Source organism: Schistocerca cancellata, chromosome 4 (genome assembly GCF_023864275.1).
Source record: "Schistocerca cancellata isolate TAMUIC-IGC-003103 chromosome 4, iqSchCanc2.1, whole genome shotgun sequence".
Lineage (NCBI taxonomy): Eukaryota > Metazoa > Arthropoda > Insecta > Orthoptera > Acrididae > Schistocerca > Schistocerca cancellata.
In genome coordinates, this window is record NC_064629.1 from 576,226,676 (window position 1) to 576,254,244 (window position 27,569).

Below are 27,569 nucleotides of genomic sequence, written 5' to 3' on the forward strand. Positions count from 1 at the left end.
TCCGTACAGTGACATTGCAGCACTCATAGCTAAACTGCCTCGTACGATAAGTTCATTTTCTGGTAACACGAAAACTAAATCATTCACCGGTCACAAATAATTGAAGAAACACGAATGTCACGTAACAGTATATACGGAGAAATATAAAATTTTCCAATCTGTCCTAGCACATTCTTTTGTACTTACTTCTTATTTTCCAAAACAAAGTTTTCAAAATAAATTGAAACAACTTGTGATAATACACTCCTGTACGAAATAAAAGTAAAACGTTTAAATTTGTTTCTTGTCGAATTGTTATTTGAACAGTTGTTCAAAATGTTCAAATGTGTGTGAAATCCTATGGGACTTAACTGCTAAGGACATCAGTCCCTAAGCTTACACGCTACTTAACCTAAATTATCCTAAGGAGAAACACACACCCATGCCCGAGGGAGGACTCGAACCGCCACCGGGACCAGCCGCACAGTCCATGAACATTTGTATTTGTAAAATAAAACAACAGTGTGCACCTCCTACAGGCAGTTCCGCTTGCGAACTACGATACCTCAGGCGTATTAAAGCAGCCTGCGCACTAGGTGTACTACACAAATTAAGTATAACCGATAAGTCATTTATTCGCTCATCATGCAACGTGACCTTAATGCAGTATATTGTACAGATCCAGGTACGCGAAAGTCGGCTGGATTAAGCAACTGCTTTCCAGCAAAAAATTTCCTTCCTCTGTCTACAGTCTATTCACTTGGCTACATGTGTTATTCAACCCCAGTTTACTTTCACCACAATCAAAATTGTGTGTTTCGTAGAGTCGTTTTGTTGTACATTTATTTCCCTGTCATTTCTAGTAAATCTAGTAACTTCAAATACGTTTATCTCTCTTACTCGCCGAGAAACACTAAATGTTCGAATACTGATTGTAATCTTTCCGCTTGATAAAAATCGGAATCTTTGTTCAAAAGCTTTGTTTACCTTACCCACAACATAGTCTCTCTTTTCTAAAAGAATGGTTCAAATGGCTCTGAGCACTATGCGACTTAACTTCTGAGGTCATCAATCGCCTAGAACTTAGAACTAATTAAACCTAACTAACCTAAGGACATCACACACATCCATGCCCGAGGCAGGATTCGAATCTGCGACCGTAGCGGCCACACGGTTCCAGACTTTAGCGCCTAGAACCGCACGGCCACTCCGGCCGGCTCTCTTTCCTCGTTCTCAAATAATGAAGTGTAGTTTGCTCGCAGTTCTGTCCCCGAACCTAACTGGTCAGCGTTAGTCACAGCAGATGTGGGGATAACAGCAAGCTTCATCTTCACCTCAGCTGCGGAGTGGTGGTATCTGCTCTACATGTTTACTTGAAGTAAACTTCGTATTTGACTTCTCTTTATACTGTATGATTTCTTGAATCTGATTAACCACGTCTAAGAAGCCTTGAAATCAGCTATGTGCATCTCACTTGCGCTTCGAAGGGCCTAGTCTCATATATCTCCATCGGTAACGGTGCCCTGCCTCTCACGAAGAATTCAATAGCGAACCTCTAATATCATTGTTTTTCCTTCACACGTTATCTTGTTTCATATTGGTTCATATTTATAACTTCGTGTAAGTCATTCTTCCAGTTATACAGTTCACGGTCAGATGTTACAGAGCACAACCGGCTTTGCACGCTGCTTAACATTAAGCATTAAACACAACGAATACTAATTCTGTTTAGTCTACATCGTTAACACGTGGGACACGGCAAAAGCAGCTGGTAATTATTGTGGATGTCAAGCGAGTTCCAAATCTGAGCGAACAGTAATAGCGAACAATTGTTTCAGAGAAACTATCAACGAAACAGAAATTCGCTTTACAAATTACGATCCCGCCGCGTGCTGTTATCCGTTTACCAACGCGCCGTCAACCAAGTATATACTTCTGCCCTCTTGCACTTGTGCAGTTCGCTACAGCTGCGGTGGGGGAGTACATTTTTTTAGCCTCCTAGTGAGCTACGGATTTGGTAATTTTCAGCCTTTTATAAGAAAATGCTTCCATTGCGTCTTCGCAGTTAAAATTCTGACAGTGTGTTTCTTCCTGTATATTCATCCCGTATAAAAAATTTCAGGGCATGTTTCGACATGCCTGACTAGATCATTCGCTTGTCAGTAGCATAATCCTTGAATAAACATAATGATGTGAACAGAGCTGTAAATCGTAGATATCTATATAAAAACAATTTCTTCGAGGTTAAAGCATACACTGAAGAATGTGTCCAAATGCCTCGTTAATTCACTCAAATCCTCTTCTATGTAATCTCAAAATGGCCGTTCCGTTTACAGTACTGGTGCCTGGAAGATTGGCAACCATTTCAACTCATTAGCACTCGAGGTTGCCTTCTGGCGGAACCGCAGTGCTGTCCTAAAGGACAACGCGTTAGTGTATTTCAACACGTGGTTCTGTGAATACCACTATCCCTGCCAAATAATGGTATGCACTTTTCCTGGCGCTAATTGCCGATAACGTATGAACCTGCCGAGTTACTGTTCCCAGTACTGAAGCGGCTACGATTATTTACAACGTGACTTATTTTGTGCCCCGCTGAGAGTTTATCTTCAAGACACACGGCAAAAATAAAATGTGACACAGGGAAAGAATCAGACACGTTGTCAAATAAGTGCAGAATATCTCCCGAATAATGAATTTTTAGTGCAGTATAATTTATTACGGAAGACCTATGTACTTTTGAAATTGAAATTAAAAGTGCCTTAGAAGTCACATTCTTGTATATTTGGTATACCATACGGTCCAATACTGTTAACAATCAGTTGGAGAATCTACAAAGCTGACGTCAGAGATACATTGAATATTTAACAGATACCGTTCCTCCTCTTAAAAGTACTCGGATAGGGGCAGTTCTAGTTATCACTATGTTTTCCCGACAATCGTCTCCTGTTACACAAATGAGGGAGAGACTAAAGTGTGTGATACAGGTTGAAACTATACCTAAAGCAACTCCTTTTTCTAACTAATAAACCTATTTTTAGATGCCCCTATATTTAGTAATTTAAAACTTAACGATTGAGGTAAATAGTTATTTTTCATTTCTTCAAAGAAAGGTCATGGGCTCCACTGCAGTGTAACTGATAACGAGGATATTGAATACATAATTCAGGAGGTAAATGCCTAACCTAACGTAACAAAAAGCTATAGGGAATATTAATGATTTCTTTGTAAATATCTAGTACGTATTTCCATTTTTAAGTAATCTGACACTTTGAGACGAGTAGTGTTAAGGATTTGATATCAGGAAAAGAGGAAGAATCGTAAAATGTAGGTGTCATTTTCAGCACCATAAATCTGAGAAACCATGTAACAACAGCTCTCTCCACCTGTTATTCATAAATACTGTAAATCGGCTCAAATTTCAGAAGAAAGCTCTGCTACAGTGTATGTTCTTGCATAGAGCCTCCATTAGCCATAGGAGCCACAAGTACGTGCATTATCTCTGAGATGATTACAAAGTCATATTGTTTGCAGGTGAAGAAACGTCTTTTTAGATTTCTTGGAAAGTTTTCGCTACTGCCGGTAACTCAGAAGTGCTAACTAAGTCAAAGTGAGTTCATATAAATAAGTTATGTACACAGACTGTCCTGTGTAAGAGTTAAATTTTACAGAAATATTCTCTGTCGTAGAAAATCGAGGAAAGTAAATTCCACAGAGCGCAGCACATATACCTGCAGACTCAAGTGTAACAACTGGAATTCTAGATAACAAGTCTCGTTAATGAAATAAGGGACCTTTTCAATTCGTTTGGTAAAAAAGACAAAATTTTTTGTCGCATTGTAACTTTGTTTCCAAACATGACATATATTCCTCGGACTAATTTATTAAATGTGTCATGACTTCGTTTCTTTTTTTTCCTCTCATATCACTGAAGGCGACATGTGAAAAACACTTTGGTCTTATTACCTTGCTTAGACGATATTGTGTTAAATGGAAGGGTTGTGTCCTCTTTTACTCCTCGTACGGTCCCACTGAACAGCTGTGTAAATAAGTGAGTAAAAGTGTTAATTACCTCGACTAGTGCAGTTTATCTTTCTTCATTCTTATTTTGTTTCAAGGACGATAGGCCTATAATTATTTGGATTTTAACAAAAGTAGAGAAATAAATCTTATCACATCGGCAAACTTAGTGACAAAAGATTTTCTGTGTGTGTATGGATAAAACAGAACGAATAGCACTATGCAAATTTGTGACATCGTTATAACTGAGTGTCATTAAGAAACACTGAGTCAGCCCATTTTAGCAACAGATGAATCTAACTCTACTTTCATTGTCTTAATATTCACGTCACATATCTGTCGTGAGCTGAAAGGTAACACTGTGACTATTAAAATTCCGTATTCTGAACGGTTCATTGGACATAAGATCTTCATTGCTAGCAAAATTAAAGATCAAAGTTCGTAAAATTTCATATATGTGTAAATTACATATTGCAGTATATATTTGTGTAAGGTTATTTTTAAATTACTGCTGAAAATGTCACAAAGTTGCCCAGTTTTCGGGAGGGCTCTATCATAATGGGGAAGTGTGAAGTTTTGGAACACTGCTGTAGACCTTTTAGTACCCTAATTAAGCTACTGTTGGCGAAAATAAAAAAGATTCAGAAGTAATAAAACTAGAAGAGTTGAATGTATTACTCTTATATACAAGGGGACTTCAGAATGTAAGTTACACACGCCATACCACGCCAGGACCATTGCGGAACAAGAGTGGTGCACTGTCAAAAAAAAGAAAATGTTCTGGGTGTCCTGCAGGCACAGTTCTGATGCAATACGAATAATGCACGCATTACAGTATGGGGAGTGAAACAGCTAACCAGCTAGAAACGTTGAAGTTTGCAGGACTTGTTGAAGAAACGACTGAATTACACAGCTTCAATTTGAAACTGTGGCGGTATATAGCCTAAATGCATCCTGGAGTCCACTTGAAGTGAAATGGTTCCAACAATCTGACCAAGGCCGCACAGTCGGGAAGGATTCTGATCGGGAATGAAGGCCATCTCCATCAACCACAGCCGACAACGTCTGGACAATAAGGCCGTAGGGTGGATCGGCGGTGGGTGGGGTCATGGCGAGATAGGTCCTTGCCAAGGGCACAGGCACAGAGGGGGCGCAAAAACCGCCCAGAAAAGAAAGCAAGTACTAAATTCGATTTAAGAACTAACCGGGATAAGTATCTGAGTTGTCCTACTCCTCGTGTTGCCGTCTTCTGCCTGGGGGAAGAAGCCTTTCCATCGACCAACGACTTCACGACACGTTGTTGTCACAGAGTAGCTTCTTCAGCGTCATTCCGCCCAGGTAACATAATAAAGAAATGACTATTACCGAACAGATACCATGGTTCGCATGGTTTATGTGGCAACAGAGTGCTCTGATCATATAGCTGCCGCCTACACAGGTTGCTGATGTTCAGCAATGGAGTTCTTCCAGCTACTTCGCCACGGTATTTCTGGGTCTCAAACGCTAACGAGTAGGTACTGAAACTAATATATTTGCCCGGAGGCTTGCTACTGTTCCCGAATTATGCCTACTGAGGACTAAAGCGAACCCGACTGTGGAGGAAACAAGCATAACACAAAGAGGGCATATGGAATTTAGTTGCACACCCAGCCAGTACTTTTGCTACGATCAACGTTTTTACCATTTGGTGTGTAAAAGGAGCTAATTCAAAAATAAGCAATTTGTAGCTAATTATAGTAGTAATATTACGAAAGTTTTTAGTCTTTGAGTCTACAGACAGCTATACTCTGTTCATCAAAGTTGAAGACTCGTCCAAACAAACGTATTCTCTGCCACTGGTCATCGGCAGCATTACTCATACATCTGATGTTTCCAGAATGAAGGCAAGGTTCCCGAGTTCGAGTCTCGGTCCGGCACACAATTTTAATCTGACAGGAAGTTTCACATCTGGTGTTGTAATACCACTGGAAGCAGGTCTTACTTTGGTGTTAGATGGGCAAATGAATGTGTAACAAACCATAAAGCATTGAATGTCTTACTGATTTCAATACAATATGGGGTGTAAAAGAAACTAATTCAAGAGTAAGCCTTTTGTAGCTGACTATACTAGTAATATTGAGTCTACAAACACATATACTGTGATCCCCTAAGTTGATGACGCGTCTAAACAAACGTAACCTCTGCCACTTGCCGTCGACTCCAATGCTCAAACATCTGATGCCGTAATGCCCCTGGAAGCCGGTCTTACTTATTTCTTAGAGACGCAAATGAAATTATAACATACTATAGAGCATCGAAAGTCTTGTCTTTCTTTTCTAATCACTGTGCTAAGCGCTGATCTATGTATTTCTTGTATCAAACCCCACTGGACAGTCGATTTCACACTGTTCCGTTTTTATTAAGCATAGTTTAAAAATTATTAAATTTGCTAAGTCTGAGTGAAAAAAATTGCAGAAATGTAGTTTTACAGGAGGGGTGCATCTTTGACAGTTTTTCATGGGCGCATGATCACATGGCACGATCTCACAAGGCAACTGAGCAACTGATTCGTGTTAATCACAGATTGTTCGACAATGAGGACGTTCATACATTAGTTTTAAAGTGGCTTCGTGACCAAGAAGATGATTTCTATCGTCGAGGAATTGAACGATTAGTAAATAATGTATACATAACTATGTGTAATGCACTTTTCGAAATGCCTGCCACTATATTTCGGTCGCACCGTACGACCTGTTTCAATAATTACGAGGCCGTGTTGTTTTAAATAAAACAAAAGTTATTAACGTTCTATATATTAATTCTTCGTATTCTTCTTATTTCTCAACTTAATCACTTTCGCGACTAACATATTGTTCCCGACGAGAGACCCGCTTCTTGATACTGTCAGTGTAGAATGTTTGATTTTTTTGACGGGAAGTTCAAAATGGTTCAAATGGCTCTGAGCACTATGGGAATTAATTGCTGAGATCATCAGTTCCCTAGAACTTAGAACTACTTAAACCTAACTAACCTAAGGACATCATACACATCCATGCCCGAAGCAGGATTTGAACATGCGACCGTAGCGGTCGCGCGGTTCTAGACTGTAGCGCCTAGAACCGCTCGCCCACATGGCCGGCTTTGACGGGAAGTCCTCGAAGGTGAACTTTAAGTTTTGGAATCAGATGAAAATCGGATGCGGCCGAGTCGAGACTGTGTGGAGCATGATCGATGGCAGTGACAAGGCGTCAGATTGTTGGAGTTGTTGCAGAGCTCATGCATGATCTAGAAATGTTATGCTGCCGGAGAGGGTGCTCCATGTGTGGATGAACTCTTTGAACACGAAATTCGATTACAGCATGCTGTTTCCCACGCACCAACATAGTTACGTTACACACCGCCATGTTACAAGCTACTATTGGGTGTCCTCTTGCTGCAGTGGGCTGCAGATATGTAGACATGGAGACTGAGGATATAGAATATTAGCAACGTTCGTTTTGCTTAAAAGGTTTTAAGAGTTTTCATGTAAAAATTCTGTCGCCTTACTTCTCAGCACGCCCTCGTTTATTAATCCAATACGAACAGATTCCTTAAGGCAATTGAAAACAGAAACATACGAGCGGCGTTCATTTTCTTGAGGCAGGATGGTTTTATTCAAAATTCCAATACACCACATTATTTCTTACTCTTCTCATAATATCCGTTCAACGCGGTGGCCTTATGGTGCCTTGCTCGGAGAGCCTGTATGCTCGCATGGAACCAGTCTACTGGGCGACGTCAGTGTCAACATCTTGCTGTAGCAATAACCTCCTCACGTTCCACGTACTGCTCCCCGCGGAGTGCATCCTTCATTGGGTCAGACTGTGCAAGATCAGAGCTGTAGCCTGGAGGTGGAAGAACGGTTTAATTAAGATTTAGGAACCAGGTTTTAAATTGTAAGACATTTTCAGGGGCAGATGCGGGCTCTGACTACAATCCATTGATTATGAACTGTAGATTAAAACTGAAGAAACTGCAAAAAGGTGAGAATTTAAGGAGATGGAACCTGGATAAACTGACTAAACCAGACGTTGTAAAGAGTTTCAGGGAGAGCATAAGGGAACAATTGACAAGAACCGGGGAAAGAAATACAGCAGTAGAGGAATGGGTAGCTCTGAGGGATGAAGGAGTGAAGGCAGCAGAGGATCAAGTAGGTAAAAAGACGAGAGCAAGTAGAAATTCTTGGGTACCAGAAGAAATATTGAATTTAATTGATGAAAGGAGAAAATATAAAAATGCAGTAAATGAAGCAGGCAAAATGGAATACAAACGTCTCAAAAATGAGATCGAGAGGAAGTGCAAAATGGCTAAGCTGGGATGCCTAGAGGACAAGTGTAAGGATGTAGAGACTAATCTCATTAGGGGTAAGATCGATACACCCTACAGGAAAATTAAAGAGACCTTTGGAGAAAAGGGAGCCACTTGTATGAATATCAAGAGCACAGATGAAAGCCCAGTTCTAAACAAAGAAGGGAAAGCAGAATGGTGGAAGGAGTATATGGAGGGTCTAGACTAGGGCGATGTACTTGAGGACAATATTATGGAAATGGAAGAGGATGTAGATGAAGATGAAATGGGAGATGTGATACTGCGTGAAGAGTTTGACAGAGCACTGAAAGACCTAAGCCGAAACAAGGCCCCGGGAATAGACACCATTCCATTAGAACTACTGACGGCCTTGGGAGAGCCAGTCCTGACGAAACTCTACCATCTGGTGAGCAAGATGTATGAGACAGGCGAAATACCCTTAGACTTCAGGAAGAATGTAATAATTCCAATCTGAAGGAAAGTAGGTGTTGACAGATGTGAAAATTACCGAACTATCAGTTTAATAAGTCACAGCTGCAAAATACTAACGTGAATTCTTTACAGACGAATGGAAAAACTGGTAGAAGCTGACCTCTGGGAGGTTCAGTTTGGATTCCGTAGAAATGTTTGAACACATGAGGCAATACTGACCTTACGACTTGCCTTAGAAGACAGATTAAGGAAAGGCAAACCTATGTTTCTAGCATTTGTAGACTTAGAGAAAGCTTTTGACAATGTTGACTAGAACACTCTCTTTAAAATTCTAATGGTGGCAAGGGTAAAATACAGGGAGCGAAAGGCTATTTAAAATTTGTACAGAAACCAGATGGCAGTTATAAGAGTCTAGGGGCATGAAAGGGAAGCAGTGGTTGCGAAGGGAGTGAGGCAGGGTTCTAGCCTCTCCCCGATGTTATTCCATCTGTCTATTGAACAAGCAGTAAAGGAAACAAAAGAAAAATTCGGAGTAGGTATTAAAATCCATGGAGAAGAAATAAAAACTTTGAGGTTCGCTGATGACATTGTAATTCTGTCAGAGACAGCAAAGGACTTAGAAGAGCAGTTGAACGGAATGGACAGTGTCTTGAAAGGATTATATAAGATGAACGTCAACAAAAGCAAAACGAGGAAAATGGAATGTAGTCGAATTAAGTCGGGTGATGCTGAGGGTATTAGATTAGGAAATGAGTTTTGCTATTTGGGGAGCAAAATAACTGATGATGGTCGAAGTAGAGAGGATATAAAATGTATACTGGCAACTGCAAGGAAAGCGTTTCTGCAGAAGAGAAATTTGTTAACATCGAGTATAGATTTAAGTCTCAGGAAGTCGTTCCTGAAAGTATTTGTATGAAGTGTAGCCATGTATGGACCTGAAACATGGATGATAAATAGTTTGGACAAGAAGAGAATAGAAGCTTTCGAAATGTGGTGCTACAGAAGAATGCTGAAGACTAGATGGGTAGATCACATAACTAATGAGGAGGTATTGAATAGAATTGGGGAGAAGAGGAGTTTGTGGTACAACTTGGCAAGAAGAAGGGACCGGTTGGTAGGACATGTTCTGAGGTATCAAGGGATCACAAATTTAGCATTGGAGGGCAGTGTGGAGGGTAAAAATAGTATAGGGAGACCAAGAGATGAATACACTAAGCAGATTCAGAAGGATGTAGGTTGCAGTAAGTACTGGGAGATGAAGAAGCCTGCACAGAATAGAGTAGCATGGAGAGCTGCATCAATCCAGTCTCAGAACTGAGGACCACAACAACAACAAGCTCCTCTCAGGTGCGCAGACTTGTGTGAGTCTTGCGTTGTCATGGAGAAGGATAAGTTGGTTTGCATCTTTGTGGACACAAACACACTGAAGTCGTTTCCTCAGTTTCATGAGGGTAACACAATACACTTCAGAGTGGATCATTGCACCATGATGGAGGACATAAAACAGAATAATCCTTTCAGAGTCCCAGGGGACAGTCGCCATGGGTTTACCAGCTGAGGGTGCGGCTTTGAACTTCTTCTTTGGAGGAGAGGTTTTCCATGGATTGCTGTTTGTTTCCGGTTCGAAGTAATGAACTCATATTTCATCACCTGTAACGAAGTTCGACAAAATATTGTCTCGGTCAGCCTCATAAAGCTCTTTACTGAATTTTATTAGGCGGCGAGGAACTCTGCGAATTCACACCTTTCAGTACCTCAACCGGTGAAAGAGTCAGCGCTACCAACACAGACGTCCAGTTGAGGTATTTGACTGTGATCAGTCGATCATTTCCAATGAGAGTGTTTGCACGTTCCTACATTGTAGGAATCACAGCTGTGTGTGGCCGGCCGGTACATGGGAGGAAAAGGATTGAAATTTGTGGGAACGTCTTATGGGACCAAACCGCTGAGGTCATCTGTCCCTAAGCCTACACACTACTTAATCTAACTTAAGATAACTTACGCTACGGACAATACACACACCCATGCCCGTGGGAGGACTCGAACCCCCGACGGGGGGAGCTGCACGGACGTGGACAGGGCGCCCCAGACCGCGCGGCGGTACATGGGAGATCGGACAGGTTTGAGTAACCTTGTCGCGATGATGACAGACGCCTTGCCGAACGACTAAATGAGCTTATGTTCCGCAGACATACTGCAAGCATGTATTAATATCTGCGATGCTCTGGTTTCCCGCTGAAAGAAACTCAGTAACAGCTCTCTGCTTCGAACGCACTACCTTTACAGCTGCCATTTTGATGAGTGCGTATAGCGCTGCCACCTGCTGGAACTTCATGGAACTATAGGGGCTGAAGCGGGAATGTTTCACTATGTCCCACAAAAATTCCGCGCTTTTTCAATTGGACGAGAAAAAATGTGTTGCTTTACTTATTGAACGCCCTCGTACATGCAGTAAAGGGCCAAAGTGATTTTTGAAGGCGCTAAAAACTATGAAATGTTGTGAACTGAAATGTATTGGTCAACAATAAGCTAGCAGCCTCTTGCGATGGAGCAACGAAATGTGATGTGTTCTGAAGGCTTACCGCCTTTAGCTGTCTGTACTTCTATGGCGCGATTGAACAAAGGTTTTCTTTTTATTTGACACTTTCAGAGAAGGGTTGGCACATACATGGGCCCTTTCCACCTGTTAAAATATAGCTGTTCAATGGGAGGGTATGACAGCTAATCTATACATATAGAATGTACCAGAGGCTTCTCGTTAACGTAAAACACGGTGAGTGCCCTTCCAAATTGGCAGCGGAACTTTGTAACAATGCTACGGTCTGGGGTATACCATGCGAACATTTTTCAACTGCACAACGACGTGCCGTTTGTAGTGTATCCTGGTACATACAGTAGAGGTAAAATTGCGTTTAATCTCTGTGAGATATTCCTCTTGCAGTATCCTGTAGATTGCTGTCGTGCTCGTCCACAATGGTACTCCCGAAATCCACTTAAGGCATTTGTTTTGCAGGGACTGGAGTTCTTTTATGTTGGGATTGCAAGTTGTGCCCCATTTGGCGCTACTATATAGGATGGTAGGTTGAACATGCATTTCGTCAATTCGAAACTTGGTAGAAGAGTTGATCCCTTTCCTTACGAACATCAGCTTTAGTGTTCGGTTCATTTTAACCATCGTCTTCTTCTGCTCCTTGCAGTGGATGGTAAAAATAAGTTCTTTGTCCAGCCTGACTACAAGATATTTTGTCTGAACATTCCAGGGTACCTGATTATCGCTCAACGTTAAGCTCACGTCTATGATGGAGGTTTCTTTCCCAACAGAACCGCTGCTGTTTTTGCAGCGTTAACAGTAGTATAGTTCCATAGTGCCAATGTTTCAAGACTTCTAGTTGCCGCTGCATACGATTGATCGTGTGAGATGTAATGCATTCCGTGGTTACAAATACCGTATCATCTGCTCAGATACTCCTAGAAACGTTGTTTTCCAATGGTAATTTTTAAATGTAAATATTAAAAATAAAGGCAACAGGATAGAGCTCTGTGGGATGCCTGCTGTGGCATATTTCATTCCAGATTTCTTGTCGTTGAGTTGGACGAAAACCTTGCGGGCGTGAAGGTAGCTATCCAGGATCTTCACGTAGCAATCTTTGATGGGAGTGTTTGCTAAAAGTTTCTCCTGGAGCTTCAGTCACCTTCTTTTCAATGTCTATAAAGAATCTTAGTGTGGATTTGGACATATTGAAGTTTGATTCGGTGGATTCCGTTATCAGGAGAAACTGGAGTTTCACTGACGACTTTGCTTGGAAACCGATCTGCTCCGGTAGTATAACGCAGTGTTACGCCAGCTGGTCAGTGAGTCGATTGAGGAGAAGTCGTTCAAGTATTTTTCCCATGGTTAATAATAAACTTAGTTTTCGGGTTTGGAGAAATCTCTGCCAGGCTTCGCGATAAGAATGAGTTGAGCTGTCTTCTGGATTTCCGGAAAGTATGTCAATAAGAGATAGCTGTTAAAGTTGCCTGTCTTATATTCGTTGGTCAAACGGAAATTCAATGGACAGCTCTGCCATTCTGTGCATAGAAAACCGACGCTTACAGACCAGTATTTCAACAGGCGTAGCTTACACCACCCAGTTCGGAAGAGAGCTATGCTGACTACCCCAATACGAAAAGCCAGAAATATTTCCAGCAAGGACCACCTCGGCTCCCAGTTTAACCATCTGACGATGTTGTTCAGAAGGAAATGGTAATATGTCCGTAACATAGATTCAAAGCTGTCGAGAAAACCAAGAGGCGACGCCGTTTAACTAGACCAGGAGCAACAGCACATACCGTGGCTTCCGTTCTGCGGTGCAACAACTAGTAAAATAGGCAGAGTTTTAAACAAGAAATCAGACCAGTCTTGCTGCAACAAAAAAAATAAATAAATAAAAAAAGCGGCCTGAGGGTACCAGGGATTTCAAATATTCCTTGCGAGTTTGACAAAAGTTATGGTGAGCCAGTCTGTATGGACTGTTTCCGATCGATGCATTGAATATCAACTTCACTTTAGTCGCAGGAATCCCAAAAAATCAGAGGTGCCTTAGAAGAATCTATTAAATTAGCACAAGATTTCCTTTGAAGAGATCAGATATCTTGCTCACACATCGAATTGTTGGCATTCTGTGATCAAGGAAGCAGATGAAATTAGACTCTGTGAAAACAAATTTAATAGACACCATCTACGCAGTTAGCAGTGAATGGAAGCGTGCACGTGATAAAGTAAGAGCACAGAGGAAGCCTACTCGTAGATTACCGCTCAGTGCGAGTAATGGCGCTGCAAGCTACTCCGGATAGAGAGCGCAAACATAATCTACGCATACAGAGTGTTGTGGATTGGCAAGACAGCCAATCCACTATGACAGGAAGCCGAAAGGCACGCGTTTAAGCTCACGCAGGCTGGTGTGAGGCCTGGAACATAACAAGGAATTGAGACTAGCAAAAATAGTACGTATATGTTGGAATACTTTACTTTAATCCATAATTGGTGAACTTCGCTCTTGACGGTACATGTTTTACAGCATCAATAGTAACTGGTAATGGCGCCTTGCTAGGTCGTAGCAAATAACGTAGCTGAAGGCTATGCTAACTATCGTCTCGGCAAATGAGAGCGTAATTTGTCAGTGAACCATCGCTAGCAAAGTCGGCTGTACAACTGGGGCGAGTGCTAGGAAGTCACTCTAGGCCTGCCGTATGGCGGCGCTCGGTCTGCAATCACTGATAGTGGCGACACGCGGGTCCGACGTATACTAACGGGCCGCGGCCGATTTAAAGGCTACCACCTAGCAAGTGTGGTGTCTGGCGGTGACACCACACAGAGTACGCCACCTCAGTACATGGCATTTCCGTCATGTTCTCATGACGTATTCTAGCCAACCAGATACCGACCTCAGGGCATAAAAGTGGAAGCCTCGCAAGTTTCACAGCAGTCCGACTTAGCCACTGATGAAACTGATGCAGGCATTCATCGAAAGCTCGGCATTTTATACAAATTTGACGCAACAAATAAGCAGAGAACTTTTTATCCAAAGACTCCGTCATGAAAGACTTCGTCTTGATAATCGTTAATGATCCACGTTAGGCGTGAGGTCTGGAACATGACAAGGAATTGAGACTTTCTCGGCAGTAGCTTCACTTCCGCACTGCCTATGTAATCCTGATAGAGTGATTTGTGTTCAGTTTTTCAAATAATTTCTTGATTCCTGAAGCGTCGTCAGAGTAGGTCGAGCCTGCGGCAGTTGTCGACGATATTTGGTGATGAACTTTATCAGTCATTTGTTTTACTGTCTGAGGTGTTGTTCGTGCCTGACCAGCAGTTGGAAAGTCGTCGTCTGCTGGTTTTAGACGCTTCTACAAAGTTTCGACTTTGTCAGCGGGTTGTGAATGAGGTTACAAGACCTTGTATCGCACAATTAGCAAGCTGCAATCGTTCTTTTGTGTTGAGGAGGCACAGGGCAATCACGTCTTTCCCACATTCCTGCCTTCATTCTACAACTCTCTGCCGGAGTTCTCTAGATAGGCGGTTCATTTCCTACCTGTCAATCCGATTCCTGTATCGATTTCACCTTCTTCTGCTCCGGTTCCTTTGGATTTTTAACTTATATAGTAATTGTGTAAATGGTAGAATGGTCGGTTCCGGCATCACTACAACGGTGGACGCCCGCTTACTCGATGTTCAGACTCTGTTTGTGAGCGTCTGGGTAGCTTCGTCAATGCGTTCATTAATGGTGCCTTTACTTTGTAAAGGTGAATTCTGAATTAGAAGAAGTTGATTGTCCTTGCTATTGGAAATCGTTTAGAAATCCTTGCTCTTAATTGGGACTGGTGGTCAACGAATGGCATAACGTGTTCTTCACATTCAGGTAGCCTCGTAGTAGTATTTTATCATACGGGAGAAATAGTCGGCGGAGGTCATTTAGAATGGGTTCCTTTTTAGGTCGACATGCCGCAATGAGAGGTACTTTCTTGGCCGTGTGGATTGTGATAGTTGTCGCTTCCAAGAATGGCATTTGCAGTAATTCTTCAACAGAGTGGGCACAAGTTTTCTTGATGAGTACCGCATTGCCTCCTCCTCCGCGGCCAATTCTATCTGTTCGATGTCCCTGCATATTATAGACTTTAAAAAGCGTGTTACCCGTCAGATAAGTGTTAGAAATAAGTGCGACCTCCAGCCAGAAGGTGGACACGAATTCTTGATGGTAAGGCCGCTGCCAGGTTTCTGTAGCGCTGGTTCAGAGCTTGCAGCTCGTGCTTAAGTTCGGCGTTGTGTCTGGGGTGTAAGTCATTGCTGCGGACGGTGCTACTGATGTTGAATTTGTTGCTATTGCTGAGGCTGTTGCTTGGAATTTGTTAACTATGGTCGTTTCTCAGAAAATTGATAAGTTTCTTTGTATGTTTGCCTGGCAATCGTCGTACGTTGGATGGTGGCGGTCAGGCAGTGTCCCGTCGTTGGTATATGTGAAGCAGTTCTTGTTATGTTGAACGGCTTCAGTATGAGGCTGGCGCTCCTTTTCACAATTACAGGACAGACGTTTAGCCGTCTTCGGGAGTGTACAGTCAACGGAGTGGTGATCATCACCACAACGTACACTTCGCTGTGGAAGGTGGCACTAATCCGCCATATGCTCGAAGAGTTGGCAGCGCTTACATTGTGTCTGATCTTCTTCTGTGACAGTGTCTTCAACCAACATCCCATTCTAGAATAGATATTGGAGTCCACATATCCTGTCGTTGTTTTTGTCCATTATTAAGATGACGACGTAAATCGGAAAAAGTCGGAAATATTTTTTCAATACTTCACATCTTTTATATTTATATGGAACTTGACCAGAAAGACTCTTCAGCACAGCCCTGAGCTGTTTCTTTCCTGCAGCTAGATTCGTGAAGATATCTAAATTGTGTTGACACCAAAAGTCTGTTTTATTTTCTGATCAGTGTATGAATCAGAATGATCTTTTATTCTGTTGGTTTAATAAATTGTTTTGGCCTCGCCCGCGATGTGTGTTTTGAGCGCGACATTCAGTACGAGGTAATCTGCTGTGTAATAAATGCAGAACGTCTTCCTGTGTTGGCTCCTATTGCGATGGTCAGTTATGCAGTCGATCCTACTTTGCGTCGTCTTCTTTAGTTATTGGTTACATGAGAGGCTGAAATCTATTAGAGGTTTCTATCGCATCAACTCGTAGTTTACGTGGGCTTAAGTATAGTATCAACGTACAAGGTTTGTGCTGGCGTATGCATTGCACCGTAGCGAAACCTTCGTCGATGACTTTTTCATCTGGAAGTTCTAGTGCATGTTTTATGTTTTCGACCATTCCTTGATTCTCATCATCTTCTGGTGTGTCTTCGACGTCTATGTAGTTTTCCACTTCTGTTTGCTGGTAAATCCTGTCTCAGCTATACCTATGTCGAGTTCTGAAGGACACAGGACAACTGCGTGAAAGACGGATGTTGTGAAAAACACCCCGATTTTTCAGCTGGAAATACTTTGTGAGAAACCAGCCCGTCGCGGAAGGCAAGTTAGACGTAAAAACGCTACACGTCACTCATTCGCACCTGTCGGGACTCCAAGCGGAATGCGAACGAAGTGATTGGAGAAACGTTAGCACATATAATGTACTTATGAAATTAACATTCCTTTGTGCAAAGCGCATGGATTCGAATACTGAAATTGGTTAGAAAATTGTTATGCTGGACTTGAAGGAAGTATTTCAAAAGCTGTTGGGAAGAAGCATGGAAAAAGCAGTAAAAAAGGTCATCTTCTATGTAAGTCATAATCCAAAATGTTAGCGTTGATATGACAATGTTTTATGTGAAACGCGATAAAATCTTAGTTTATGAGCAGCCAGGCTTAAGTAACTACATGTATCTCGAATCAAACTATTGCTCGATATCTAAATTTACATCTACGTCAACATCTACTCTACAGGAATTCTCTGTAAATCACACTTAATTGCCGGGCAGAGGGTTAATTCAACCACCTTCACAATAATTCTCTATTATGCCAATCTCGAACAGCTCGCGGAAAAAACGGACACCTATATCTTTCCGCGGAAGCAACGAATTCCCTTATTTTATAATGTTGATCGTTTCTCCCTATGTAGGTTGCCGTCAACAAAATATTTTAGCATTCGGAGGAGAAAGTTGGTGATTGAAATTTTGTGCCGGCTACTGTGACCGAGCGGTTCTAGGCTTTTCAATCCAGAACCGCGCGACTGCTTCGGTCGCAGGTTCGAATCCTGCCTCGGGCATGGATGTGTGTGATGTCCTTAGGTTAGTTAGATTTAAGTAGTTCTAAGTTCTAGGGGACTGATGAGCTCAGAAGTTAAGTCGCATAGTGCTCAGAGCCATTTGAACCATTTTGAAATTTCGTGAGAAGAAATCGCCGCGACGTAAAACGACTTTGATTTAGTGGTGTCCACCCCAAATCCTGTATCATGTCAGTGACACTCTTTCCGCAATTTTGCGGTAATACAGAACGTGTTGCTCTCCTTTGAACTTTCTCGATGTATCCGTTAGTCCTATCTGATAAGGAACACAGACCACGCAGCAGTCCCCAGAAGAGGGCGGACAAGCGTAGTGTAGGCAGTCACTGTAGTAGATCTAATACATATTCTAGACATTGTGCCAATAAAACCCAGTCTTTTGTTTGCGTGTGTGGCCGAACGGTTCTAGGCGCTTCAGTCTGGAACCGCGCGACCGCTACGGTCGCAGGTTCGAATCCTGCCTCGGGCATGGATGTGTGTGATGTCCTTAGGTTAGTTAGGTTTAAGTAGTTCTAAGTTCTAGGGGACTGATGACCTCAGATGTTAAGTCCCATAGTGCTCAGAGCCATTTGAACCATTTTTTTGTTTGCGTTCGCCACAATGTGTTATATGTGTTATTTCCAATTTAAATTGTTGGTATTGTAATTCCTAGGCAATTAGTTAAATTTATTGTCTTTAGACTTGACTGATTTATCCCGTAACCGAATTTAACGGATTCCTTTTATCCGTCATGCTGATAGCCGCATCCATTTCATTATTCAGGTTCAATTACCAATTTATGCACCGTTCAGATATATTTTATAAATCGTTTTGAAGTTTGCCTTGATCTTTAGGTTCAATATCCAATTTAAGCACCGTTCAGATATTTTTTATAAATCTTTTTGAAGCTTGCTTTGATCTTCTGATGAGTTTACTAGATGATAAACGACAGCATCATCTGCAAACAAGCTGAGACGGCTGCTTAGATCATTTCCTAAATCGTTTATGTAGATAAGGAGCAGCAGAGGGCCTATAACACTACCTTGGGGAACGCCAGAAATCGCTTCTGCTTTACTCGATGATTTTCTGTCAGTTATTACGAACTGTGAGCTCTCTAACAGAAAATCTCGAATCCAGTCACACAACTGAGTCGATAGTCCATGAGCACGCAATGTCACTACAAGCTGCTTGTATGGCACACTGTCAAAAGTCTTTTGGAAACCAATTGAAATCCCTTCTCAATAGCACTCCACACTTTGTGTGTACAAAGAGCTAGTTGTGTTTCACAAGAACGATGTTTCTTTAAATACATGTAGACTGTCACTCAATAGGCCGTTCTCCTCGAAGTAATTCGTAATATACGTTCCAAAATTCCGCTACGTATGGGCTTGTAATTTAGTGTATTACTCCTACTGTCTTTCTTTAACATTGTTGTGGTCTGTGCAACTTTCTAGTCTTTGGGTTCGGATCTTTCGTCGAGCGAGCGGTTGTATACGATTGTTAAGTATGGGGCTATTGCATCAACATACTCTGAAAGGAATCTAATTGGTAAACAGTCTGGGCTGGAAGACTTGCTTTTATTGAGTGATTTAAGTTACTTCACTTCTCCGATGATATCTACGTCTAAGTTACTCATGTTTCGAGCTGTTCTTGATTCGGAATGTGATTCGGAATGTGATTCGGAATGGTGCCTGTCTCACTTTTGGTGCAGAAATTTCGATACGCCGTGTTTAGTAACTCTGCTTTCGCAGCATTGTCGTCGGTAGTATTTCCTTTGCTATCGCACAGAGAAGTCATTGACTGCCTCTTGCCGCTAGCATACTTTACGTACGGCCAGAATCTCTTTGGACTTTCTGCCACGTTTTGAGACAAAGTTTTGTTGTGGAAACTGTTATAAGCATCTCTCATTGATGTCCGCGGTAAGTTTCAAGCTTCTGTGAAAAAGCGCCAATCTTGGAGATTTTGCGTTTGTATAAATTTGGCATGCTTTTTTGTTGTTTCTGCAACAGTGTTCTGACACGTTTTGTCTACCAAGGGGGATCTGCTCCGTCGTTTGTTAATTTAATTAGTATAAATCTCTCAATTGTACTCGATACTAATTCTCTGAATTCAAGCCATATCTGGTCTACACTTACGTTGTTAATTTGGAAGGAGTGGAATTTGTCTCTAAAGAAGGCGTCAAGTGAATTTTTATCTGCTTTTTTGAATATATTTATGTTTCTTTCATTTTTGGAGAATTTGAGGGTTCAAATGGTTCAAATGGCTCAGAGCACTATGGGACTCAACTACTGTGGTCATAAGTCCCCTAGAACTTATAACTACTTAAACCTAACTAACCTAAGGACATCACACACATCCATGCCCGAGGCAGGATTCGAACCTGCGACCGTAGCGGTCGTGCGGTTCCAGACTGTAGCGCCTTTAACCGCTCGGCCACTCCGGGCGGCAGAATTTGAGGGTTACAGTATCCAACCTCGCTACGACAGCCCTGTGTTCACTAAACCTCGTATCCGTTTTGACGCTCATTACTAGCTCAGGATTATTTGTTGGTAATAGGTCAAGTGTGTTTTCACAACCTTCCACTATTCGATTGGGCTCGTCAACTAACTGCTCGAAATAATTTTCAGAGAGTGTTTTTAGCTCAATTTCAGATGATGTTTTATGCATGACTCCTGATTGAAACATGTATTTTAGTCAATATAGCCAGTTTCATCATCTGAGTTGGGATGCCGGTTCCCAAGAGTGACCCCTTTCCATAATAACTCAAAGGAACTATTGTCTTCAATTTCGCTAACTCAAGTTTTGGAAGTGACCACAATCACAAATAACCTCCAGTGTAGAAACCATCAAACAGTGTGCCGGTAAGGTCTGTTGATTTGGTTTGGCCTGTGGTTCAAATGGTTCAAATGGCTCTGAGCACTATGCGACTTAACTTCTGAAGTCATCAGTCACCTAGAACTTAGAACTAATTAAACCTAACTAACCTAAGGACATCACACACATCCATGCCCGAGGCAGGATTCGAACCTGCGACCATAGCGGTCGCTCAGTTCCAGACTGTAGCGCCTAGAACCGCATGGCCACTCCGGCCGGTGCCTGTAGTTCGAAATACTACGAAATTTGAATCATTGCCATGACACTACACGACACACTCTCTGCAGGGATGTGATCAGCCTTCGCAAGTCACCAGGCGGTGAATGTCTCCCTCATGTTTTCCGATATAACTGTGAAAACAAAGAAATCACCCAGCCAGAATTCCCAATTTTGATAGACCGACGCCTCTAGCCGCTTATTCTTCCACGCCAGTAGGTGTTGGACCTGACAGGATCTAAAAGAAAACCTAAGCAGTGTCTGCATGGAAAAAAGCATGACTCTTCATAACCTTACAATTTGAAGAAATTAAAATGCTTTGCCGAGCCAGTGGCTTCTGGGAGAGCGTCATCGAGGAATCAGTTGAAATAAGATTACATAACAATCTCGTCAACAGGGACGAGGGCTAGCATTTAAGTTCGGCTTGGAACCCTGCAAGAGCAGCTATACTCCGGGACTATGTTCAAATACTAACGCTCCGCGATTCTAAGCTAGACTAAAGGCCGGTTCCCACTAGGGCTGCCGCGCGTCAAAACCGCGCGGCAGCGGTGTGGTTGCCATGGAAACGCCGTCAGTGGCGCGGTGCGGCGGGGTCTGCGTCGCGGTTTGCCCATGTCGAAGCGCTGCCGCTGCCGCGTACAGCTCTCCAAGTCCGCGCCGCCAATCACAGAACGCGCTGAGCGTGACGTCAGGTACGGAATCCTGGGCCACATGAACTTTCGCCGAACGGCTGGCGCGGACGCGGCGGCAGCTATGAAAAACTTGTCATCCGATTCCAAGGAAACTATTCGGTTGAAAGGACCGAATTTCTTTTCGTTATTCGTCGTGGTTACTTGCTGTATCGCATTTACGTAAACCATTACATGAAGTTTTAATGAGGGTGCAGAGATAAAAACGCATTGCGTGGACTTTGCGTACAGTTCATTTTAGGTAATATATTATTGCGTATGGAATTTAGTCAACATATCGAAATTGTTTTTAAAGGTGAGAGCAGAACGATAGCTATCACCGTTCTCGAGATATTGAATGATATGTCGGCGGACGGGCTGTGCATTGACCACGCGCGGGTCGCACGCGATGTGACCGATACTTTGTCCTGCTCGGTAAACCATGTGGTTGTATCAGCTGCAAATTTCGTAAACGGCTCAAGAAATTGGAACGTGTTTTTTGCAAACGATAACTTGTAAAAAGTCATGAGTTCGTCGCATGATAAATATCCATAATCTATTTATCTACCGAGATATGAAAGGAACTACAGTTTTTCAGAAGGGATAGATAATTTTTTTTAAAACAGCATTTAATAGCATGTTGAATGAGAAGTTAAACCGGAACTAATTTGCTGGTATGTCATAAGATATAATTTGCTAAGTATCTACAGCTATTGATTATTTCTTTTGGTAAGCAACAAAGGTTTTTTTCTTGATCCAGTGTACTTTATTGGTTCAAGACAGGTTTCGCCTTTTACTTAAAGGCATCTTCGGCGGAATCTAGAATGATTCAGTTTTGTTTTGATATGTGATACTTGCAGATTATAAAACAGTTCACGTATTTTTTTAAGTGAATAACTGATTACTTACAGTGAATCGAGTTTTTGGCGGACATATAAGTTTCCCTCACCTGGTCACATGCTGGAGGTTGAACTAAAATTTAGATTATGGAACATAAGCACATTTTCATGTTCCCTCTTTTTTCTTCTGTCACTAGCAGTAGACATTTTACCGAAAGCTCTGATTTGAAGTCGTAACTATAGTGTGTTCACCTCATGTCCTTTCCTTTCTGGTTTGTTTATGAACATGTCGTCAACCTAAAGAATTATATGCTGAAAGCTAATGTTTGTTTATTTCTGTTCTCCTTATATCTGTATCTATGTGTGGCTAGCCAGTGATAGTTATAGAAAGTTGAAAGTGAATCCAGTAGTTGTCAGACAGTGGTTGAAAAATTTGGTGTTCAGCTGATTTCAGTTTTGGTTTAAATGTTTTGTGGAGGAGTGCATGGAAGAGTAAATTCACTGCTTACGTTAATAGATAAAATAGTAAAATAGCATTTCAACAGATGATTATTATCAGAATACTATCACCCAACCCCATTGTGCTCACTCTTTAATACCTCATAATATGTCCTGTCAAGTAACCCATCTTGTAGTCGAAGTTGTGCCGTAATTTCCACTTCCTCCTCTATTTAATTCCATACCTCTTCTTTAGTCACATGATCCTCGTATCTAATCTTCAGCGTTCTTATTGATAACCACGTTTTGAAAGCGTCCATTGTCTTCTTGACAGAACTGTTCATCGTCCACGTTTCACTTACATACAAGGCTGCACTCCACAGAAATCCCTTTGTAAAATAGTATCTAACCATTAGAATTTAAATTCGATGTGAACAAATTTTCTTTTTCAGAACGCTTTTCTTGCTATTGACAGTCTTCATTTTATTCCCTCTCTACTTCTGCCTTCTCAACTACTGCTTCCTTTTCAAGTGATTGAAGTCTTAGAAATGCAGTTTGGTTTCTGTACAAGCTGTAGATAATCTTGTGTCCCTGTGTTTTATCGATGACATCTACAGAACTTCAAAGTATGTTTTAATTAAGATCGTCAAAATCTTTCTCTAAACATGCAAATGCTATAAACACAGTTTCACAGTTCTTCAGTCTGTCTACTTAGCTAAGTGGTAGGATCAGTATTGCCTTGCGTGTTCAGACATTTCACAGGAATGTAACATTTTGCTTATGTTACTTTGTACAACCCCTCCCCCTCTTCTCTTTACCTATTCCTTCCACTTTCTAGCCTTCTCTTATTTGCTTAGTACTGGCTTGCCAAGTGAGTTCTTGACAGTTGATTCTCCTTTGAACAAAGTTTTCCTTCTTCTTTCTCATTTTCATTCTCCTATGTTTTCCAAGTGCAAAATCGCATTGCGATTTTGGACTTTCTGTCAACGTCATGTTTACACATTTCTATTTCCCATGGCCTACTTTATTTTCTGCATCTTTATATTTTTCCCTCTTGTCCAATTTAATATATCACGTTTTACCCAACGATTTCTACTGTATCTTTTTCCCATTCACATACTCTGATGCATTCACCACTGCTTCTCTCAAAGATATCCATTCGTATTCTAGCTGATTCCTTCCCCTGTTTCAGTCAGTCGTTGCATTACCGTAACTTTAAGATTATCGAAAAACTGTGGGCCTTGACTTATTCAAGTTCCGTCTCCTTAATTTGCTACCGTTTACTGTCTCTTTAGTTGTAAACTGCAGCTCGTAACCAATAAATTATTGTAGGTTTGCGTCTGCACCGGAAAATGTCTTACAATTTAAAATCTGGTTTCGAAAACTCTGTTCCAAATAGGGGTATGTTATTCTTTCGTGATTCTTAAGCAAGGTGCTGGCGATGATTACATTATGCCCTGTGGGAAATTCTATCAGGTGGCTTCCACTTTCATCCCTTCCCCCTAGCCTTTGTGTTCTTACTGTTTTCGTGTACCTGCTACCGTATCACATTTTAAATTTTTGTCTCCCACAACTATCTGTATAATCTCTTTTATCGTACATTGTTTCAATGTGTTAGGAGATAGTGAACAATCGTGAATGGTAGTCATGAAATCTGTTTATGTTGAAATGAGAAAACATGAATAATGAAATATGTGAAAGAGTACATTGTACAGAAAATGAAAAATTGGTATGTCTTCACCCAACTTCGTCTTTCCTTCATGTAGGTGTAAGATAATAGTTAATCAAACGCACCGGGCATTTCAGTGGGTGACGCGCCGTACCTCAGTGGCTGTCCGTCATTGGCTACCGCTAGCGTCTGCCGCTTCCAGATGGGAACGCCAGTTCCGCGAGCTGCCGCGTCAAAGCGGAAAACGCTTGCCTCTACTGTTGCCGCACGCCGCGCTGCCGCGCTCTAGGGGAAACTGGCAGGCGGCCGGCGTTGTCCGGCCACGCGCGGCTTGTCCCCCCTCCCCCCCCCCCCCCCCGCAACCACTGACCCAGCACCGGTAGGAGAGGTGGGGAGGGACGGCCGCCGCGCGCCGCTGACCAGCTATATATAGAGGACGGCCGCTGTCCATCGGATCCCTCAGATCGGGGTTCACGCTTGCGACCGACAGGAGGTTAGACGCATCTTGGGCCAACCATCTAGCAACGTCATCCGCCAGGCTAGCACAGCTGAAGTCAAATAGGCCATCATGCATACCACAGCTAGGAAGACCCCTGGTCACGATGTCATTCAAAACCGTATCCTCCAGGAGTTCACGGATAAAGCAGTAGAATACCTCAGACACATCACGAATGCCATACTTAAATACCAACACTTCCCCGCCTTTTGGAAGATTGCCAAGGTCCTGATGTTCAGGAAGCCGGGGAAAGACCACCCCTCCCACAAAATTACACACCCATCAGTCTGCTGACCGCGCTCAGCAAGATCGTTGAGGAGGTAATACTAAAACGACTCACTAGGCACTGCATTACAAACGACACCCTGAGACTGGAGCAATTCAGCTTCAGGAATCACCACTCGAAAACACAACAACTCTTCCGTGTCGTTGAATAAATAACACATGGATACAACACAACCAAAGCAACTGGGACGGTGTTTCTGGACATCGAAAAGGCCTTCGATCGTCTGTGGCACAACAGCCTCATACACAAACTCAGCGATGCAAGGTTCCCCGACGGACTCGTACGTCTCATGCACTCATATCTCACAGACAGGAGTTTCAACACTGACGTGGAGGGCAAACAATCAGCACGACATGGTATCCAGGCTGAAGTACCCCAAGGAAGCAGCCTAGGGCCCTTACTGTTTAACCTCTACATTAATGACCTCCCAGCTACACGCAACACGACGGTGGCAATCTACACGGATGACACTGCCATCCTTGTGCAAGATTGGAAGCCGTGTAACATTAACTCACGACTACAAACTGTACTCAGAGCGGCAGAGCCTTGGCTGGTGAAATGGCGTGTTAGAGTAGTCAAACTGGTAAGCTAGCATGTAGCTTTATCTCAACAGTCTCATACGCGCTGCTCTTTGTAACCACGTCTCCTAGTCCAAAGCATCTTGATGGCGGATACCTTCAACCTAGCTACCTGAGGTCCTGCTGGTTTTCCTAAATAACCTGCCATGAGCGCGACCGTTGTGACCGAGCGGTTCTAGGCGCTTCAGTATGGAACCGCACTGCTGCTACGGTCGCAGGTACGAATCCTGCCTCGGGCATGAATGTGTGGGATGTCCTTAGGTTAGTTAGGTTTAAGTAGTTCTGAATCTAGGGGACTGATGACCTCAGATGTTAAGTCCTACAGTGCTTAGAGCCATTTGAACCATTTTTTGGCACGAGTGCCTCAATGGTTTAATCGAAAAATGCACAATCGATTTCCTAAACGTACTTTTGTACTACGATACGCGACAAATCTGTGAGGAAACAGGAGAGTGAAATTCGAACAGACGGCGTTACTCAATCACGTGAAAGTATCAACAGTCGGAAGCGATCAGGAGGAAAGCAACCTCGACACTCTTGAGCGAGACTACGAGCGAGTTCTGAAGAAAATCGTTAGGAGAGTGCAGACGGAGCTGCCTTCGTAATGTTAGGTAAGGGACACTAGGTAGGACGTATCATCGCTTAGCAGGGGTTTGACTAAGCAGTAAAGACACTGTAATAAACTTGTTTAGCAAATGTAGGAGAACTGAAGATCGCCGATCACTCGAAAAATCAAGAAGAGATTCGGTCATTATGAATGACGTCTTAGAGCGGAGCCTCTCCTCGACGATGTAAATACTACAGCACTCAATCAGTACGATCGACTGCGTTCATGTCGTTATGGTATGATCACAACTTGTGTGTGAGATTGTTCCTTTGGGGGTCTTACACTTGTGGCCTTACGAGAAGATCAGCCGTCAGTAGCCACGCATAATGAAGCCTAGCATACAGTACTAAAGTCAGCACAGCAGACAGATTGATAGGTTGTCCAGGGGTCTACCTACACGGCTCCAGTTCAGGGCAGAAGCTTCCCTAAGCTCCAGTGTCGCACGAGCCTGGCGGCATACCGTATCGGCGGGCCAGTTTCAGCATTCCGTATGATATCACGGCATCCGACATAGAGGTCTAGCTAAGGAGACAACGTGAGCAGTAATCTTGGAGGGATTGAGTACTATCCGAAATAGCGGGTGAATGAAACACACACGACGAGGTTACTGCCATCTCATAGCAGGGCTACCTGCGAGGCGTGCCTGCCTCGTCAGCAGGCGACAAACCGACGCAACAGGATGTCATCAACTTCTACTCCCAGCTGATGCAGCGTCCTCGGCAGCCTTGAGTCCGATTCTGGTATCAGCGTATCCCTCTTCTCATTACGTAGCCACCACCCGTCGCAGAAGACACGGTAGCGACTTGTATTCTGACTAATAAATATAACTTTCTTGAATACTGTTTTACTGTGTCTAACGATGCCAGACAGGTCCTCGGTCTGTATCCTCGCAAAACAGTTGGGGTTCCCAGTCCGGCCGTTGGCAACCCTTAGAATTAGAATCTAATGCTTCGTTTCTGATAACTTCGTCGTCGATGGGACTTTGAAATCTAATCTTTGCTGCTCCTTTTCGGATTGTGTTAAACACTCAGCAGCCATCCTAAATTAACACACATGACAGATATTTCCCTGTGTCGCTATGGTCCCAAACCTCAATTTTATCTTTTAAAGACCTGTAAACTTTTTTGTTAATTACTTTTCTCGATCTATTGCAAGTTCGCACCGCTGGACATTCAGTGCTCGTCTTACAGTTGTTTTACGTCCAATATTTGTGTTACAATATGTATTTTAATGAGTAAAACTGACAAATGTCCTGTCACGCGGCGCCACATGTATCACTAACTTGCCGTGAAACACGATAATGTTACCCTCTGAGAGTATTTCGAAGTTTGACCGCACGTACGTCTAATGGACAAAGGCAT